Below are 18,353 nucleotides of genomic sequence, written 5' to 3' on the forward strand. Positions count from 1 at the left end.
TAGTGCGTATTCAAGGCACGTTAAATGCCCACCGCTACGTGCAGCATGTGCTGCGGCCGGTGGCACTCCCGTACCTTCAGGGGCTGCCCAATGCTCTGTTTCAGCAGGATAATGCCCACCCACACACTGCTCGCATCTCCCAACAGGCTCTACGAGGTGTACAGATGCTTCCGTGGCCAGCGTACTCTCCGGATCTCTCACCAATCGAACACGTGTGGGATCTCATTGGACGCCGTTTGCAAACTCTGCCCCAGCCTCGTACGGACGACCAACTGTGGCAAATGGTTGACAGAGAATGGAGAACCATCCCTCAGGACACCATCCGCACTCTTACTGACTCTGTACCTCGACGTGTTTCTGCGTGCATCGCCGCTCGCGGTGGTCCTACATCCTACTGAGTCGATGCCGTGCGCATTGTGTAACCTGCATATCGGTTTGAAATAAACATCAATTATTCTTCCGTGCCGACTCTGTTTTTTCCCCAACTTTCATCTCTTTCGAACCACTCCTCCTTGGTGTTGCATTGTCACTGTCAGTCAGTGTATTAGTGCCTTTTTTACAGTGGCGAAGTTAGGGCTCGAGGCCCTCTCGTATACTTAACCACATACTAATCAAAATCTTAAACAAAATACTGAGATACGTAAAACAGTTAAAACTCCAACAATTAATAGTTTTTGTACCGGGCGGTACACCTCCGCGCCGCTAATTCAAAAGGTGCGCCAGTTGAAACTCCTCTGCTGGAGGAAGTCTGAACTTTATTGACGGTATTAATTTTCTACTTTCTCAGAAGATGTCACTACCTGTAAATTTTGAAATTTTAGAACTGTGTCATTTTTGATGTGTTTTTGTTTTGCTTGAAGTAAGAAGTGTGAACTTTCTCTTCTAGAGGACACTACTGAAGAACTACAATAGTGCACCCTAATGCGAAGAAAAAGAACTGTTCTTTGGAGAAAATTTAATTTCAAAAGTTTATTCCTTGTTAAATTTCTTTCAGTCATTGTTTAAGTTGGCAATATTAACCCTTTCTTTCCCCTTATTTTAAATCTAGCCAATCCCGAATTTCTTAACTTAATTTTCCACCAATAATGTGTTTCTTCTTCATCTTGTGTAGGGGTTTCTCTTTATTCTCCAATAAAGTGATTGTGGGCGGGTGTTCTCATTCCCCTAACGCCTAGAACCTTCCGCGAGAGTATATAAACTGCTGATTTTAGGGTCTCTGGGCCACTTCTGTTCCATCTTTCAGTGTGTAAAGTACATAGCAGGGGGCGGGAAGCGCCTCTTTCTCCGGCAGCGGTCAACTACCAGGTAATGGCCGATTAATTACTTCTTTTCTTACTTGCTCAGCAGTTTAACTCTCGGGGCGGGTCCGAAGCTTTTTCCATTATGTAACCTTCCTTAAAATGTAAGGAAACTGGTATCTATTCTATCTTTAAACTACGTATTGGGATAGAGAGTGCTTAACCCTCTCGAGCTCCCACTCATATTGTTTTGAGGTGAACTTATTTTCTCAACCTATTCTTCCTTAACATTATGTAAATTTGTCTCTTTTCTAAAGTCACCTCCGTAGTATGGGATTAGCCCTTGCATCAGTGGCCTAGAGCCAAATTAGGTTTTAAAAAACAAAGTGTATTAGGAATGCAGATCGCCTCCACTCAAATTGTTATTTTGGAGGTCATGTAATTACCCCTTTTCATTTAATGGACCTCAGTAGGTTGGGTATTTTACCCCTGTGTCTATGTCCAGTGAGGACAACTTGAAGGTGGAGTTTGGTGTGGCCTTTGAGAGGCTTAGAGTTGAGAGCGAGTGGCTCTTTTTTTTTTTTGAAAATTGAGTGTTGTATGCCTCGTGGAGGCTTTTCAGTGTAATTTGGAGCAAATGTTCCTGAACATGAATGGGGTTTTCTGCCCCTCTGGTAAAACTTATTTTGAAGTAAGGTTGGGCTGATTGCCCACGAATGGTGAAGCAAGGGCGCTGAGCCCAAATTCTGTAAATATTGTAACTACCCTTTTGACTTGCTACTCTGTACCTGCCATTCTTGTTATTTCTTTATTTTAAAAAGAAAATATAACCTTGTTAAATTTTACATTAACTTTAATTCCGTAGTTGGAGACCTATTCGCACCCGCACCTTCTTTCACCTCTACCTACCACGGAAATCTCCGTAACAAGTGGTAGCAGAGCGTGGTTGAATGGGTCTCATTTTAGCCCCTTTTGACGGCTAAATATTGTTCTGTTCCGAACTCTAACCATTTTCTCAGTTGCTGGAATTTTTGAGGTTTTCAAAATTGTTCGGTCACCATGCCTGGCCCTCGCGATGTTCTTCATCTTAACTATTTGCGCAAGGAGGAGTTGATCTATGAGTTAACTATCAGAAATGTACAATCTGGAGGCACGGTTGCAGTAGACGCAAACAAGCTTAGAGAATCCCTAGATTTGCCCATTTCCATCCCCAATTTGGGAGAGAAAGAAATTGACGACTCTCTTTCCACGATCACGGAGAATATTACTGGGCTAGCTTCTGTAGTTAGTTTTTTTTGATGAAAATGATCCTTCTCCTAATCAAATTAAGCGTGTGCAAGCTAGGCTGTTTCATTTTTCAAATAGAGTTAACGATCTGTTGTCTCTAAAGTTGAATGACGTTCAGAAGAAGGAAGCTAGTACGCTGCTTGAAAATATGTCTGTATTATCTAGCAAGGTCACTCAATTGTTAACTGGGGAAGTTCCTCCCAAAACTGATCAACCCGCCACGATGAATGCGGGGAGCTAGGAAGAGCCTCCTAAGGGAGAAGTCAATAGGATAACCGTTGCTGCTCAAACTATCTCTGCCCCATTAGACCACGAGTCTGAACGTCGTAACTCATTGACTAATGTACGTTCTGAATTAACTTCTTTGCCACTTAAACCTTTACCGACTATGTCACCCGGGTTTAGCAGCTTGCCTCATCCATTGGCAATGTTGCTCAGAGGTATCTCTAAGTTTTCCGTTAATACCACCAGTGAGGTAATTTCATTTTTAAGATTTCTAGTTGAATTTCAGGATCATGCCCTTGTGTTTTCTCTTTCTCCATGTCAAATTTTGCAAATTATCTATCCTTATGCAATTGGTATTCTCTCTGACAAAATAGTAAGAGCCATAGCCGAACAGTCATCTATTGAAGATTTTCATGCACACCTGCTTGCAAATTTTATTCCCGCCCGCGCGAGGTCATCTCTGATTCAGAAGTACTATTATCGTGTACAGCGTTTGGATGAAAACTTGGCTGATTTCATACAGGACATTAAGTTTTATACTAGGGTGTTTGCTCTTCACTTCCCTGAGGATCAGATTGTACAAGCCATTGTGGAAGGTATTTCACCATCTTATAGATCATATTTGTGTTTCGCGGCGTGCCCGCAAACCTTCTCTGAACTTGAAGCATTGGCCGTCTCAGCGGAAGGAGTTAGATACGCCGATTCATTGCGTGTAGCGAAAGAACCCCCGCCTTCTTTTAGTAATACTCGGCCTCCACCTCGCCGACCAGTCACACCCCGTAAATGCTATGCTTGCGGGTCGCCCGACCACCTTCGGAACAAGTGCCCATTGCTCAAATCTAGTGTGACAAGGAATGGAGCTGGTTCATCACAAGGCTGTTTTAAATGTGGGGCTTTCTCACATATTGCCAAGAATTGTCCCAATTCGAATAGCACCCCCTCCTGCTCAACTTCTGGTGCAACTTCCAACAACAATATAAAGTGACTAGTGCCTTCGGCTGAGTCGTTTAATCCATCTTCCCGAGACTCAGCCCCGGGTAAACAGATCGAAAAATCAGGGAAATTGCAATCTTCAAATCCATCCCTTGAATGCCCCAAGGAGTGTCTTAGGATTGCGGCAGATACCCCCGCACCGGTTCCTTTTCTTAAGATTGAGTTAAATAATGAACCTGTAACAGCTCTCTTAGATTCAGGCAGTGTTTGTTCGATTATTTCGGCTGAATGGTATTCTAAATTGAAATCTGTTTGTAAACTACCTGACTATGTCTCATCTCCTGTTCAATATGTTTCGGCTAATTCATCTCCATTAGAAATTCTAGGTTCCGTACTGGTCAAAATTCGTATTTTTAAATTCACATGGAAAACCAAACTGTTTGTGGCTAAGCATTTGTCTTGCCCCATCATTCTGGGAGCGGACTTTATTTCTCACACTGGTCTTGTGCTCGATCTTCAGAGTAAGTCGTGCAATTCAAATTTGCGTTCAATTGTAAAATTCCCTTGTTAAAGTGTAATTCTGCATCATGCTAATCTATTTCGCCTACCCAGGATGAGATGTTGTTAGACCTTAGACATCTACCTGAGGAGCAGGCTGATAGTATTCGTAAATTATGTCAGTCATTTCCAGAGGTGTTCTCTGATACTCTTGGTGTTACTGACCTTATTGAATACAAAATCGAGGTCACGGATTCGATTCCTGTCCGTTTTCCACCTTATAGGCTATCTCCACCTAAAATGAAGGCTCTGAAAGAAATTATCGATCAGATGTTGAAGGATGGTATTATTAGGCCCTCTAAGTCAGCGTATTCTTCGCCTATTTTTCTAGTCCCGAAACCCCAAGGAGGCTTCAGGCCTGTTATTGATTATAGGGCTCTCAATCGGAAGGTGGTGTTGCAATCTGTGCCCCTTCCTGACCTTCATTCTTGTTTTTCATGGTTTCGTAAGGCCAAGTTCTTTACTATCTTGGACTTGAATCAGGCCTATAATCAAATTCCCCTTGCCGAAGAGTCTAAACATCTTACAGCGTTTGCCACGGATTGGAATTTGTATGAATACAACCGCGTGCCTTTCGGGCTCCCCACGGGAGCAGCTGTACTCACTAGGCTACTAGATAGGGTCTTCTCCGACATCAAATTTGAGTACTTATATCACTACTTGGATGATGTCGTCGTATTTTCAGAAACTTTTGAAGAACATTTAGATCATCTGCGAGAAGTTCTCGATCGCCTTCGTAAGGCTGGGTTAACTGTCAAGTTGTCCAAGGTTGCCTTTGCTAAGCCCTCTATGTCATTCCTAGGGCATATCGTGTCACCTGATGGTGTAGCAATCGATCATTCTAGAACACAGGCCATCCGTGATTTTAAACCTCCCAAGGACATTAAAGGTATCGCCAGGTTCATTGGTATGGTGAATTTCTTCAGGAAGTTTATTCCTAACTTCGCTAATAGAGCGGCGCCCTTAAACCTTCTTCGTAGGAAAGGCATCAAATTCGAGTGGGGACCTTCTCAACAAGCCGCTTTTGAAGATCTTAAATTAGCTCTCTGTAATGCCCCTGTACTTGCTATGCCTGATTTCTCGAAGAAATTCATCGTCCAAACCGACGCGTCGTCGTCAGCAGTAGCTGCAGTCCTTCTTCAAGAGACTGAACTAGGGAGGCGACCCATCGCCTATGCATCTAGGACCTTGTCGGCTCAAGAAGCTAAGTATTCTATCTATGAGCTCGAAGGGTTGGCAGTCTTATTTGCCTTAGAGAATTTCCGTCTCTATCTGGAACACGTCAAATTCGACCTGGAGACAGATAATCAAGCCTTAAGCTGGGTCTTAGGTAGGCCGCGTCGTACTGGTCGTATAGCCCGCTGGGCCATCCGTATTTCTGCCTTCCAATTCGATGTCAGGCATATCAGAGGTACTGAAAATGTTGTTGCTGATGGACTCAGCCGTATGTTTTCTAACGACGTCGAGACCCATGAACCGGTCGGTAGTTCATCACCGTCCGTGTCCATACTATCTGATGTTAATGCCATCTTAACAGATGCTCCCATGCTCTTCAGGGATATCGAGAAATACCAACGTGAAGATCCGACGCTGGCTCCGATAATGGAAACCCTTTCTTCGGGGGAACATGTCGTCCCTTATGTTCTGAGGAATGGTGTTCTATGTTGCCCTTCGAGGCATGATAAGATGATGAAAGTTGTCGTTCCAGCTGTTCTTGTACCTATGATCTTCAAATACTATCATGAGACCCCATTAGGGGGGCATCTTGGAATCTTTAAAACTCGTGAAAAGATACGTGAAAGGTTCATCTGGAAGGGTATGGACGGTGAAATCCGCGAACTAGTAAAAGCTTGTAAATCTTGTTTGCTCAGTAAACCCACCATGTCCACCAAGGTAGGCCTTCTGTCTTCGCATCAAGCGTCGCGCCCCATGGAACGCCTGTATATTGATTATGTAGGACCCTTCCCCCAGTCAAAGGGAAATGCCAACAAGTTCATCTTTGTGTGCGTAGATGGTTTTACCAGATTTTCCTGGTTATTTCCGACTAAGCTGGCTACCGCTCAGTCCACCATTACTTGCCTAAATTCTATTTTTGCTTCTTTTGGTCCGTGCCAATATGTTGTGTCTGATAATGCTAAGGCGTTCACATCAAACCTTTTTCGTAAATTCTGTTTTGACTTGTCTATCTCTCATGTAACTACTTCTGCTTATTACCCTCAATCATCGCTGGCTGAACGGGTTAACCGTAATCTCAGGTCCGCGCTTATTGCCTATCATCATGAAGATCATTCCAGGTGGGACACGTCCTTGCATTGGTTAGCTTTTGCTTTGAATTCGGCGGTTCATGAATCACATAAGTTTACTCCAGCCTCTTTGATGTTCAAGTTTGTTCCCAACACGCCGCTCTCTAACCTCTGGTCTCTGAGTGACATTCTACCCGAGACAATAGATCCGGACAACATCAAAGATCTTTGGAAGAAGGCTAAAGCCAATCTTAAAGTCTCTCATGAAAAGGTTAGGGAAAGGTATGATCGTGGACGGAGACCCACCCCTTTGAAGGTAGGTGACCAAGTTATGGTCAAAAATTTTGTTCTCGCGGGCAAGCTTGCCCCCAGATTTCATGGGCCATGTGTCATTCTCGATTTCCTGACGCCGGTTACGTTATTATTAAGTAATCCAGCCACCGAGAGGATATTTAGGGTTCACCTGTCACAGGTGAAACCAGTGTAAATTTTGTGTCAACTTGCTTCATATAATTTGAAAGGAATATGAAGGTTATATTTTTTTGTGTTTCACTTTTAAGGCTTTCTGCCCCTTCTATAAAATTTAGTTCATATGTAAGTATTTTTGTAAAACCCTCCCCGCACCGTTAAACTGCCATTCTGTCCTTACCACGGCCATTACCACGCTCCCGTCTCCTGCTATACACACTGTGGCTTGCTTATGTTAAATGCCATGGATATCTGCACGCCGCTGGCCCCTCAACATCTCCACCAAGCCTGTGCCCTCAAAAAATGATGATGGTCCAACAATTCTGCCGTCTAGTTTTAATGTTTCAGTGCCCCCGCAGCCGCGTGGCGCCGTGCCGCGACTGGGCTTGAGAAAGGGCCCCCTCGACCCCAGCGAGGACGACATGTGCAGGGCGAGCCGGAGCTCTCCTCCCGGCCAAGGCTGATGTGCGGCGCACGACCTTCTACTTGCCCGCAGCCTGTATATGTTCACCGCGGGCGCGGCGTGTTTCAACACCACTGCTCCCCTCATAGTGCGGGCGAGCGGTATCTCAGGGTACTTGAGGGGTCCGAGCGGCCTCTCCTGGACGCAAGCGGCAACGGCCGATCTGGCCATTCAACTTAGTCTACATCAACTTCATGGACATTCCAGTTCGACATTATTACCTTCTCTTGGAATTTTCTGCAATACCTGGTGGACTTTGAAATTTTTTTCTCAACTTTAAAAACTAAAGTTTATCTTCTGAATTCAACTTCTACAAGCATAAAGACTTTACTTCACCTGCAACAACAAAAATTTGAAACTGAATCAAACCATATTAAGAAAATCTTAAAAATACTTCTGCAATTTATCTCCACACCTACATCAAAACTTGGACCTAGTTTTCAAACAAATTTCATGTGCCACCCCTGGAGGAACATTTGGGGGGGGGGAGGTCTGTACCGGGCGGTACACCTCCACGCCGCTAATTCAAAAGGTGCGCCAGTTGAAACTCCTCTGCTGGAGGAAGTCTGAACTTTATTGACGGTATTAATTTTCTACTTTCTCAGAAGATGTCACTACCTGTAAATTTTGAAATTTTAGAACTGTGTCATTTTTGATGTGTTTTTGTTTTGCTTGAAGTAAGAAGTGTGAACTTTCTCTTCTAGAGGACACTACTGAAGAACTACAATAGTGCACCCTAGTGCGAAGAAAAAGAACTGTTCTTTGGAGAAAATTTAATTTCAAAAGTTTGTTCCTTGTTAAATTTCTTTCAGTCATTGTTTAAGTTGGCAATATTAACCCTTTCTTTCCCCTTGTTTTAAATCTAGCCAATCCCGAATTTCTTTACTTTATTTTTCACCAATAATGTGTTTCTTCTTCATCTTGTGTAGGGGTTTCTCTTTATTCTCCAATAAAGTGATTGTGGGCGGGTGTTCTCATTCCCCTAACGCCTAGAACCTTCCGCGAGAGTATATAAACTGCTGATTTTAGGGTCTCTGGGCCACTTCTGTTCCATCTTTCAGTGTGTAAAGTACATAGCAGGGGGCGGGAAGCGCCTCTTTCTCCGGCAGCGGTCAACTACCAGGTAATGGCCGATTAATTACTTCTTTTCTTGCTTGCTCAGCATTTTAACTCTCGGGGCGGGTCCGAAGCTTTTTCCATTATGTAACCTTCCTTAAAATGTAAGGAAACTGGTATCTATTCTATCTTTAAACTACGTATTGGGATAGAGAGTGCTTAACCCTCTCGAGCTCCCACTCATATTGTTTTGAGGTGAACTTATTTTCTCAACCTATTCTTCCTTAACATTATGTAAATTTGTTTCTTTTCTAAAGTCACCTCCGTAGTATGGGATTAGCCCTTGCATCAGTGGCCTAGAGCCAAATTAGGTTTTAAAAAACAAAGTGTATTAGGAGTGCAGATCGCCTCCACTCAAATTGTTATTTTGGAGGTCATGTAATTACCCCTTTTCATTTAATGGACCTCAGTAGGTTGGGTATTTTACCCCTGTGTCTATGTCCAGTGAGGACAACTTGAAGGTGGAGTTTGGTGTGGCCTTTGAGAGGCTTAGAGTTGAGAGCGAGTGGCTCTTTTTTTTGAAAATTGAGTGTTGTATGCCTCGTGGAGGCTTTTCAGTGTAATTTGGAGCAAATGTTCCTGAACATGAATGGGGTTTTCTGCCCCTCTGGTAAAACTTATTTTGAAGTAAGGTTGGGCTGATTGCCCACGAATGGTGAAGCAAGGGCGCTGAGCCCAAATTCTGTAAATATTGTAACTACCCTTTTGACTTGCTACTCTGTACCTGCCATTCTTGTTATTTCTTTATTTTAAAAAGAAAATATAACCTTGTTAAATTTTACATTAACTTTAATTCCGTAGTTGGAGACCTATTCGCACCCGCACCTTCTTTCACCTCTACCTACCACGGAAATCTCCGTAACAGTTTTAAAAATCAATTTAAATACATTACTATCTAAATTAATATTAAAACTAATTAATATTGAAAATTGCGGCTGCATGGCTAAATGGTTAGCGAGTTGGCCTTTGGTCGCATGGGTCCTGGATTCGATTCCCAGTAGGGTCGGGAATTTTAACCATCATTGTTTAATTTCGCTAGCACGGGGGCTGGGTGTATGTGTCGTCTTCATCATCATTACATTCTCATCCCGACCGCGCAGGTCGCCTACAGGTGTCAAATAAAATACTTGCACCTATCGAGCCTAACATGTCCTCGGACACTCCTGGCACTAAAAGCCATACTCCACTTCATTTCAATATTAAAAACTCTTTAAAATGACATCCTCAGGCACGCACACATTCACACTTCAACCAATGCATTCAGTCAGCTGTCCTCAGCAGGTAGTCTCGGCAGGTTTAATTTAATTTCGTGTGGCTATTTCTAGCCGAGTGCAGACCTTGTGAGGCAGACCCTCCGATGAGGGTGGGCGGCATCTGCCATGTGTAGGTAACTGCGTGTTATTGTGGTGGAGGATAGTGTTATGTGTTGTGTGCGAGTTGCAGGGATGTTGGGGACAGCACAAACACACAGCCCCCGGGCCATTGGAATTAACCAATGAAGGTTAAAATCCCCGACCCGGGAGGGAATCGAACCCGGGACCCTCTGAACCGAAGGCCAGTACGCTGACCATTCAGCCAACGAGTCGGACGTCTCGGCAGGTGACCTTAAATCTTAATAAAGAGCTAGTTTCTCTGACCTGAGCTGACAGGGAATTCCATAATGTGACGCCGATCACCATAAATAATCTATTAATTGTATTTGTGCGGTGCAGTGGAATAGAAAGATAGGATCTAGAACGTGTATTTAAGTTGTGAAATGATGATAAAAAGGTGAATTAGAAGAAATATACAGTGGCTGACTTTCAGCTAACACTCCTAAACACCATCGTTAAAGTGTGTAGCTGCCGACGTTTATCAGGCGGACAGCCTGATAGTATGGGGTGGTATGAACATCGTACCCGATGTTGTAAATAAATCTCAGGCAGGAATTCCGTGCTCGTTGAAGTTTAAGTGTTTCTTCTCTCGTCATATCAACTAATACAACGTAACAGTAATCAAGAATAGGGGGAATGAGTGTCTGTATTAGTTTTGCCTTTAGCTCAAATGGAAATATATCCCTCTGCCGTTTAAGAGGGTGAAGCACTCCAAAAGTCTTTTTTTACGTACCGGTATTTCTTTCGTGTGACCAGAACAATCAAGCGTTTCTTTCATAATTAAGCCAAGATTTTTAACCGGTTTACTGTGGGGAATAATGTTCCCATTCAGTAGGACAGGTGGGATTGCGACATTGTTTGAGCAGCTCAGTAATTTTCGTGGTCCAATTATGATTGCCTGAGATTTTGTGGAGTTTAGTATAAGAGAATTTCGTTGTGCATATATACTGAGTCATCAGAGGTCATTGTTAATATCTTGTCTTGCAGTGTCGATATGTTATTTCCTGTCACGGATGGTATGTCATTGATATAAATACAGAAAAGTAAGGGTCCTGGAATACTGCCCTGCGGGGCACCACTAAGTTTCATTTTCCATTTAGAGGCCTTGTCGTTTACTGTTACACGCTGTTGATGGTTACTCAAATAATAACTAAGAAACTTAAGCGCAGCCAGGTCGAAATTTAGCAGTTCCATTTACTTTATCATAGTCGGAATTTCTATAGTGTCAAAGGTGCTACTGAAGTCAAGAATGATAAGTTTAGTGAGCAGTCGTTTGTCTATAGCGTTTCTTCTTACCTTCAAAAGTGCTGTCGCGGTACTGTGACCCTTCTTAAATCCAGATTGCAAAAGGTCCAAAGGAGCATTTTTATTTAGGTATTCCAGAACTTGCTCATATACTAAACGTTCAAAGGCTTTAGAAAGCGCAGGGAGTATGAACACAGGACGAATGTCAGAGAGAGATTGTGGGTCTAAACTCTTAGGTACCAGTATAATATTCAATATTGTCTGTTTTCCAGATAGTAGGGAAAATTCCGTTTAGTAAACAGTAGTTCAGTATGTGCGACAGTATAGGCAGGACAGCACCAATAATGTTATGTATAAAAGTAATAGGATTATCATCTACACGCGTGGCCTTTGATTTAATCGAGTACAAAGCCTTTTTAACCTGATTTTCTGTGACACTGTGAAATGTGAATGGTGGATTGGCTGGAGGGGAGGGCGGTGATTCGGTGCAGTTAATTGGGGTAGGTTGAATATTTATTCTACTAGAGTAATCGTTCAGTTCGTCAAGTAGAATGTCAGGAGCTGTCTGGCTCTGTTGATGTTTTAATATTTCCAGAGCTCTAAATTGGTCCCATGCGCGATTGGAATTAAAGTTTTTAGCTAAATTCCGGAAATATGCACATTTTTTATTTCTGATTAAATGCTTTGTGCGATTTCTTAAGATGCGGTAAGATTCGAAGTCTGTGTCATCTAAGGTTTGTTTATAATGTCGAAATAACGAGTCACGGTGGGCCATCATTCTCTTGGTTTCAACATCTAGCCATGGAGAAGGGCGAGAAACCTTTATTCGACGTGTAGGTGTGTGTTTCTTTGTCGCATTAATCGTATAAAATGTCACTTCTTTATAGCTTATCACATGACTATTATTATAATAAAATTACCGTATTTATATTCTGGCTTGTGGACTTGGTGTTTGTCCCAACATTTTCCTCTTCATATTCAGACAACATACTACACTACCAGGCACCAAAGAAACACACAACAGTGATTACATCCCTCCATATAGGGTTTGTTGGGAAGAGCATCCGGCCGTAAAACAGGGCCAAATTCACATTTGCGACACAGTTCGCACCCGTGACCCCACAGATGTAGGAAAAACGGAAGAAGAAGAGGAGGAGGAAGAATATTATTATTATTATTATTATTATTATTATTATTATTATTATTATTATTATTATTATTATTATTATTATTATTATTAGCTTCCGGAATCCGCACGAATCCACCACTCTTACTTGGATCCAAGGACACTAATTTCCTTTTTAGGTATTCTATACCACCTAAACTCTGGAAGTTTGGTCACCTATCAAAATAAATGCCCCCCCAAACTGAAATCCTGGCTACGCTACTGACCTATAGAGAGCGAAAAATCAGGGGCTAAAGGCCCGAATAAGAGGTCAGAGATTGGTGGTGACAAACGGGCGATGGGTTAGGGAGCATTCAGTGGCGAAGCTAAAGGAGATGGACGATGGCCTTATTTCCGAGGGAGGAGAGATGACAAGGAAAGATGGAAAGAAGAAAGAAGCAACAAAGAGGAGGGAAGACGTGGAAGGAGAGGAGATCATATCAGAAGAGAACGGGCAGTGCAATATGGATACAGAAGATCAAAATAGTGAAGGGTCAGTGAGGGTGAGCAGCAAGAAACTGTGAGAGCAGAGTGTAGTGATGTAGCGAGCAAGAAAGGACACGAGAAGACTGATCGGCAGGAAGGTAAAGCAATTCTGAATAAAGGAAGAAGTAGGAGTTTAAAAGACCTCTGGGGAAAAGTACGTAAAGGGATGGTGGATACGGAGGACATAGAACGGAATTGGGCGGTGAAAAAAGGGGGAATGGAGACAAGGGATGAGAGGTCGATAACTACAAGGAGCAGGAATAGAGGGGGACTTAGAAGGGAGGAAGGGAAAGTTATAACCATATTGGAAAATAGGATGTGTGAATATTGAGGGATTTATGAATAAACTAGGAAATAAGAAAGTTCGGGAAGTTATAGAAAGTTTCGATGTTGTGGCACTCTTGGAGACGTGGCTGGAAACAGGGAGGGAGATCTCATGGAAGGGGTTTGTGAGAAAATATAAATATAGAAAAGAGAAGAATAAGGGTCGCGCATCAGGAGGGATGATAGTTTTAATTAGGGAAGAAATTAGTGAAATGGTAGAGGATATAGAGACAGATATGAAATAATCTATATGGTTGAGATTGAATATGTGAGGGGTTGAGGGAAGGAGGAAGAAAATAAATCTAGCGTTCGTTTATTGCCATCCTAGTAGTTCAGCATATGCAAATAAGTATTTTTTGAAGAGTTATTGGTGGATATTAATAGGATAAGAGGAAAGTTGGCAGGAGAAGAGGATATGTTGTTATTCGGAGACTGGAACGCGAGAATAGGGGGACAGAGCCCAGAATATAGTAGGGAGGATGGAATGTGTATGTTGAAAAGTAGAAGGAGTGAGGATAAAATTATAAACAGTTATGGGGAGAAGCTCCTAGAGATGTGCGCTGTGGAGAATTTGTATATTCTGAATGGATGGATGGATGGATGGAGGATGACAGTACGGGGAAATTAACATATGTTACTGAGAAGGGTGGTAGTGTGATAGATATGGTTTTAAACTCGGAGGGAGTGATAGAGGATATTGTAAGAATGGAAATAGGAGACTGGATTGAATCACACCACTTTCCAGTGTGGGTTATGTTGAAAAGGGGGGAAGAGAAGTGTATAAGGAAGGAAGTTGAGACGGAGGATAAACAAGGGAGTATATATAATAAGTATAAATGGTCAGAGAAAGTGGGCCGGGATTGGAATAGAGTAGTAAAGGAGGAAGTACAACTTCTGAAATTTGGGTGGGAAGGTGCGTTAGAGGAGAATAATATTGATAAAGCCTTGGAATTGCTGCTACATCCAACAAAGATGATAGCGCAGAAGGCAGAATGTAGAAAGAGAAATAAAAAAGACGGTGAAGAATGGTTCAATAGAGAGTGTGAAGGAGTGAGGAGGAGGGTGCTGGGGGCGTTAGGAGAGTACAGAAAGAAAGGTGGGGGCACAGAAAGGGAGATTTTCTGCAAATTGAGGAAGGAGTATAGGTTAAAAAAGCGTGGTTAGAGGAACAAATTGAAGCCATAAATAAGGATTGTAAGACTAACAACATTGAGAAAGTATGGGAAAAGATTAATAGAATAATTAAGGGTGGAAGGAATATAGAGAAAACGAGCATTGAGGAAGTTCAATGGGTGAGGTACTTTGGTGAATTACTAGGTGAGAAGGGGGAAGAAAGATGGAGAGGGACGGGGGAAGAAGTAATTTGGAGGAATAGGAGAGTGGCGATTTATGAACTGGACAAGGAAATTACAAGGGAAGAAATTCTGAGAGTGAAAAGCAGAGTTAGGGGTAAGTCGGCCGGGGGATGTAATGGGATAAATAATATGTTTTGGAAAGAATTTGGCAAAAATGAGACAATGAGTTAAACTATTCAATAAGATCTATGAGGGAGGTAAGTACCCGAAGGAATGGGAGACAAGAATTGTATGTCCAATATTTAAAGGTAAGGGTAATAGGAACAGTTTGAACAATTATAGAGGAATACCTCTGTTAGACTCTTTAAGTAAAATATATACTGGGGTGTTGGCGAACAGGTTAAGCGAGTGGGCTGAGGAAAATGAAATATTGACAGATTTCCAGGGGGGATTTAGGAAAAAGAAAAGAACAGTGGATAATATAATGATAGTAAAAACTATTTTAGAAAAGTGTAAGAGCCTGGCTAGAAGTACGGTTTATGTGGCAGCAATAGATTTTGAGAAAGCGTTTGATAAGGTGAATAGAAAGGCTCTATTGGAGAAATTAGGCAGGCTGGGGATTTCGGAAAAGATGTTGAGGGCAGCGGAGGTAATATATAGGGTTGTCAGGTTTTGTGTAAAATTGGGAGACGAGAGACTGAGTAGACCCTTAGAGTCCAAGGTGGGTTTAAAGCAAGGGTGTAAGTTATCGCCATTATTGTTTATTTTATTTATTAACGATATTTTGGAGGGGCACGGGGCAAACAATTGGGCCGTGCCGGTAATAAATGGCCTGGAGGTACCGGGGCTGATATTTTCTGATGATGTGTTATTGATGACTCTAACTTCAGGAGGGATGAAGAGAGCGTTAAATACAGTGTCGCTGTTTGCGAGGAAATGGGGCTTGAGAATTAATGGCAATAAATCTAAAATATAAGTAGCCCATGTAAACAAAGGACGAAAGATGGATGGGAAATGGGTACTTCAAGGAGAAAGGTTGGAACAAGTAAGGAAATTTGAATATTTAGGAGTTATGATTAACAGTAAAGGAACCTCGAACGATCAGATTAGTAGGGTGAAAATAGAGGATTGGCAGCCCTAGCCTCAGTCAGAAACTTGTTAGCTATATTCCCGGGTATTAGTTATAAAGCCTTGAGGCTAGTGCTAAGATCGGTTATTTTCGGGAGGGTATTGTATGGCGCAGAAGTTTGGGGGCTGGATGAGAAAAGAGGGGAATTAAGAATTATTATCAGTAGTTTTGGTAAGATAGTAATGGGTTTGCCGAGGTGCACAGCAAATGCAGGGGCGGAATTAATGTGTGGGGAGGATTTGGAGTCGGAGGGTGTAAAAAGAATAGTTAGATACTGGATGAATTTAAAAAGACGGGAAGGTGGGAGGATTTTACAGGCAGCGTATGAACAGCAACGTAAGAGCATGTATAAAGGCGGATGGCTAGAAAAATTTAAGGGATATTTGGAGATGATAGGATTAGGGCACCTGTGGGGGGAGGTTTGGACGAAGACAGAAGTTAGAGGGATGAGGATGCTTGAGAGGAGGATTAGAGACATTCATAGGCAGAAATTATTGGGGGAAAGTAGACTGAGAAATTCATTGAATGTTTTTATTAAAATAGAGGAGGTAGCAGGGATAAATATTAGATACGTGGACAGGTCAAAAAGGTATGGGATGATGTGGTGGTTGATGGGATTGCATAGGAATAAAGAGTGGCTGCAAGGAAGGGACAAGACAATGTGTATATTTTGCGGGACAGTGAATGAAGATTTTCATTTATTAAGTGACTGTAAATAAATGAGTCAGATAAGACATAGATTACTGAGTGCCGAGCATCGGAAACTATTGGGAAGAGGGGATGAGTAATCTATTTTAAGATGGATTATTAAGCAATGGGAAAGCGGGGGCGAGTTGAACAGGTATTTATGTGCGGTAAAAAGTCCTGTGAGAGCAGGATGAAGGAGGGTGAGTTAGAGGGTGGACAAGGGGGGTATGTGTTTGGAATAGGAATGTATATCTATGGGAAGCGTGTTTAATAATCGGATATTATGCAATGGGATGGAGTTAGTATGAATTTAATAGGTAAGGAGAGTAGTGGTGTTGAGTACATAGTTAAGTGGGTGGAGTTGGGTAAATGATATGTGATTTCATAAAGGTAAGGACTTTTGTTTGTGATATGGCTGGTTAGAATGTAAGTGCTGGCTGTCGATGTTTTGGTATTGATCGGGAGTAGGTCGGGGAACAATGAATGTTACGAAAGTTGCTGTACGCATAAGGACAAGTGATGAGTTTGCTGGATCCTCGAGCCGATGACTGCTACAGCTAATTGTTATCATTTTTGTTATTATTTATTCCTATTATCACTATTATTACATTATTTATTTAAATATTATTATTATTATTATTATTATTATTATTATTATTATTATTATTATTATTATTATTATTATTATTATTATGAATATTATGTTTCAATAGTCTTATTGCTTTGTGAACATGTATTGGGGCGGAAAGCCTGTTTGTTCATAAATAAATACTAATACTAATACTAATTAACTGTTGTACAGTTGAATGTTAAGCTCGGAATACGAATTGTTTATTGGGGATAGCCTTCTTGATATTCTCTGATTCCAGTAGTCTGATTTGGATTAGTTTTTCGTACAACTTTGCTAATCCATCCAGCAGACTAATAGGTAAAAAATTTCTGGGTTGCTATCGTCCTTGTTTGGTTTAGGAAATGTAATAACTCTAGCTAATTTCCACTTGCCTGGGAAAGAGCTTAATTGCAGCGCCGCATTATATATTTCTACCAGGTGTTGGATTACTGATATAGAAGGTTCCTTCAGTGCCCTGTTCGTAATCTGATCCGGGGTTTTCTGGTTTTTCAGTTTGCGAATGAGGTGCCCTTTAATCTCTTCTGTGCACTGCTTTACTAGCCTATTATATTCTGTCGTATCAGCTTGTAGGCGGTACGCCTGCCATCGCTTTCGCACTTGGCGCTTATATTTTAATAGTGCCTGAAGCTTGTCAGGTATATCTGTGTTGTAGCGAGCTTCAGTTGGCAGCCTGGTGTGCTTGGCTGCTATCATTTTGCTCGCATTTACGTTTTCAATGGCCTTTTCTATTTCCTCAGCTATGATGGTTTTAGGCGTGGGGTTCTTATAGTATTTATAGATATCTGTGTACTTAGCCAGTCCAATCTTTTCCAGTTTATGGAATGGGCGTGGTTCTATGCAGGAGTGTCCCCTATGGTGAGTAGTACCGGATTCTGGTCTGAATCTGTGGCTATTGAGGTCATTACCAGTGTGTGCCTGACGTCCTTGCACATGGCGATGCCGCGTACATCAGGCAGATGTCATCCGTTGGTATACTTGTTGGTTCAATGGGCCCTATGGCGTGTATATTGATATTTATGTAGTTAAGGAGAAGTCTGCCTGCCGTATTCTTGGCTCTTGAATTCCAGGTGCCATGCTTGCTATTTAGATCTCCTGCTATTATTACTGGGGTTCCATAGCCGAGGAACAAGTCGAGGTCGCCGGTTTTTAGGGACTGTTTGGGTTGTTTGTAGGCCGATATCAGAGTCATTGTCCCGTGATGTGATATAATTTGTACTGCCGTGGCCTCGAGTACTTTGAGCATTGGAGTAGCTACCTGTTCGTGCTTAATGTGTTGCTTGATTAGGATCGCCGTTCCTCCCATATCTCCTTGGCGATCAGTACGGTAGACCACATACCCTGGGATCCTGAGCTTATTGTTTGGTTTCAGGAATGTTTCCTGGAGCAGTACGATATCTATGATGTACTCCTGAAGGAGATACTTAAGTTCCTATATCTTAGGCTATAGGCCTTGTGCGTTCCATACGAAGCAACGTGTACTACGGGGT

The sequence above is a fragment of the Anabrus simplex genome, chromosome 1 (assembly GCF_040414725.1).
Source record: "Anabrus simplex isolate iqAnaSimp1 chromosome 1, ASM4041472v1, whole genome shotgun sequence".
Taxonomy (NCBI): Eukaryota; Metazoa; Arthropoda; class Insecta; order Orthoptera; family Tettigoniidae; genus Anabrus; species Anabrus simplex.